This window comes from Populus euphratica, unplaced genomic scaffold (genome assembly GCF_000495115.2).
Source record: "Populus euphratica unplaced genomic scaffold, PopEup_1.0 scaffold538.1, whole genome shotgun sequence".
Classification (NCBI taxonomy): Eukaryota; Viridiplantae; Streptophyta; class Magnoliopsida; order Malpighiales; family Salicaceae; genus Populus; species Populus euphratica.
This window is the reverse complement of record NW_011500413.1, coordinates 98,371-102,103: the sequence shown is the minus strand read 5'-3', so window position 1 is coordinate 102,103 and position 3,733 is coordinate 98,371.

The window sequence follows — 3,733 nt, the reverse complement described above, 5'->3', positions numbered from 1 at the left end:
TTTCAGTTCTTAAATTCATCAATCAATCCTTTCATTTATGTGATAGGCCTGTATTAAAAATAGACATTTACCACAAATTAAATGTATCTTATATTATTAGATATATTATTATAAAACATGTTTTAGTTAAGGAGTTATTGATACTTCAAGTGCAAAATGATGATATAAAACCTTGATAAAAATACACTTTTAAGTACTAATCATTAATCTTTCTCAGGTCAGACCCAGTTCCTTCAAGGCTACTTCTATAATTATTGAATGACAATCTGCTATGCGGGAGGAAATAGATGCTCTTCATGCACAAGTAATTGGAACTTAGCGCCTTTACCAACTGATTAGAATCTTATCAACTGTAAATTGGTCTATAAAATAAAAAAGCATGCAGATGGTTTTTAGAAGGCCTGTTTGGGAGTGTGGTTGTGATTACTTTTCAAAGTGTTTTCCATGCCAAAATGCATCAAAATGATGTTTTTTCATTAAAAAAAATAATTTTTATGATCAGCACATCAACACGATCCAAAACATATAATTTTTTTTATTTTTAGCAAAAAAAATTTAAGTTTTTAGGAACACAGTGCAAACAACTTCTCTATAGCTAAACATAGAGCTTGATTGGTGGCAAAGGGTTTCAATCAAGACGAAGGTATTAACTATAATGAAACTTTCAATTATGTAGTGAAACCTACTATGATTCGTTTAATCCTTGCCCTTGCGACTTAATTTCATTAGTCTTTAAGGTAGTTTGATGTTACTAATGTATTTTTGCATGATATTCTTCATGAGAAGGTATATATGACTCAACCATAAGGCTTTATAAGCAAGCTTCATCCTTCTAACTTTGTTTGCAAACTAAGAAAGTCTTTGTATGGTTTAAATAAACGCCTCGTGCCTAAAATGAATGTTTTACCAGTTTTTCACCAAGTTTGGGGTTTCAAGCATCTCTTGCAGATCCTTCTCTATTTATTCATCATTCTTCTCTTGGTGTTATGGTCTTGCTGCTCTATATAGATGATATCATTATTACTGGCAATCATTCCTATCTTCTTGCATCAATCATTGCTGTCTTGACTCAGGAATTTGATATAAAGGATCTAGGCCAGTTGAATTATTTTTTGGGACTGCAAATCTTTTATCTACCTTATGGTTTGTTTGTGTCCTAAACCAATTATATCAAAGACTTATTTGCTAGAGTTGATTTATAAAATTTCAAATCATATGATACTTCGTGTCTTCCTCCTCATCATTTGTTTAAGGATGATGACTAGCGCTACTTTCATCCAGAACAATACTAGAGCATAGTTGAAGCTTTACAATATCTCATTTTCACAAGGCTTGATATTGCCTTCTCCGTGAACAAAGCTTGTCAATTCATGCATAATCCCATGGACTCTCATGTTGTAGCTATCAAAAGAATCTTGCAGTATCTCAAAGGTACCCTTGATTTTGGACTTCATTTTCAGCCTGGTCTTCTTAATCTGTAGGCTTATAGTGATGTTGACTGGGTTGGTGATCCAAATGATAGACTTTTATCTCAGGTTCCATTATTTTCCTCGGCTCGGGTAGTATTTCTTGAGCTTTTAAGAAACAACATATTATCTCTCAATCCTCTACTGAGGCTGAGTATCGAGCTTTAACAATTGCTGCTGTAGAACTTGCTTGGATTCGCCAACTACTCTATGATATTCACATTCCTTTACATATACCTCTGTTAATTCATTGTAACAATATCTCTACTATTTCCCTTATTTCTAATCCAGTATTCCATTCCAGAATAAAGTATCTCTAAATTGATTATCATTTTGTTCAAGAACATGTTATCAAAGGTTATTTGTTGGTACAATATGTCTCTTTTATATATTAGTTTATTGATATACTATCTTTCCATTCCTTTATTTTAGTGTCATTGTTCTAATCTTATGCTTGGTTCCTCCAAACCTACGATTGAGGGGGAATGTCAAGATATCAAAGGCCCCACTTCTGCCATATATCAAGAGATTAGAGAATAAAGTGGTTAGAAAGTTGTTAACATTGTTAGACAATTAAGAAAGTTTATTACTATTAGTTAGATTACGTAAACAAACTTCTAATCATAGTTGATATAAAAGAAATGTAATAGTATTAGTAAAATGTTAATAAAAAAAGAATACAAGAGCTTTTTCTTCTTTCTCTACACTGCAGAATTTCTCTCTACTTTTATTCATTTCTTTGTTCATCCATGTGAAAATTTTGCTAACTTTTCAATCTTTTCATGTCACTCTTTCTCTCTCTCTCTCTCTCTTTATTAAATCCCCTGGCACCTTGTTATATCATTTTTTAACTATGATATGACAGTTGTGTGAATTATTTTTTTAACCAAATCACCATATGAATAAGCCAACCTGATGGGGATACCGAACCAGAAACATTGTATATGCACGCGTATGATTATAGACGATGGAGGATAGCTCAAACCATTGAGAAATTAGGCTTTAGCTTATGTTCTTGAGTTTAACTTTTATGAACTTTTAATTAAGGTTTATTAATTTGGTTTTATTTATTGGGTTTGACTTAATTATTGCTAGGTATTTTATTTAGTGGGCCATAAGCCCAAACGCTCGTTCTAGTTAGGATTTTAGTATTTATATCCTACTTTTCTAAATGTTAGAGAGTTTTGATGTTTAATGAAAATATTACAGGCTTTGCATATCTCTAATCTCTTTTCTTCTCTTATTTAGCTTATTTCTTTCTCTAAAAGCTTCTTTCTTGTCTTGCTTTAATTTTATTATTTATTGTCCCACATCAAATTTGATATCAGAGCTTTGAATTTTTAATTGTTCTTACAATTAATCGATCTATTAGGCTTGTGAAGTTTCTTATTGATGTTTTTAAAGAAAAAAAAATTGCAAGTCTAAGGTGTTGTCAAGAAAGTAAGAAAGGAATTATAAGGAACGCAATAAAACAACAAAGTAATTCTCTTGTACAAGTTTAGGTTCTATGGGAACAACACAATTTTAGCCATCTTTGCAGAGTAAAAAAAAAAACCAATTCTTTCACGCCTCCAGTAACAAAATAATTATCATTCTCCTCAACTAGATCATTTACCGAACCAGACCCATCCCAGCCGCCATAAACACAGTTCATTCTCCTAATAACCAATGACAACTAGCAGTCGATTAAGTCGCATCTTTGCACAATAGAGCTGTATGAATACAGTTGTAAGTAACAGCAATATAGAATTCATTGCAGGCTTTCAAGGCAAATTAATCAACCCCTGCCACTTCACCAACCATGTAAGCCCATTACTGCCACATCAGTTGGTGAAGCCACATCAGCTCCATATTAACCAGTGAAGCCACATCATGACCACATCAGTCAAGGGCTGCTATACCAGCTGCCACGTAGTCAGTATCTACCATCTCAGTAAGCCACATCATCACCACATCAGTCAAAGGCTGCTATACCAGCTGCCACATAGTCAGTATCTACCATCTCAGCTGCCACGTGGTCAGTATCTACCATCTCAGCTGCCATGTCCATGTTTACTGACACGACTAAAAGATTCATGTCTTCTCCCAAGTGTAGGAGTGTCCAAGTAATAAATAACCCGGCAAGACCGGGGTCGAACCATAAGGAGGTTAATTGTATAAATTATAAATAACAATAATATAACAACAATAACAACAACAACAACAACAATAATACTAGTAGTAGTAGTAGTAGTAGTAGTAATAATAATAATAATAATAATAATAAT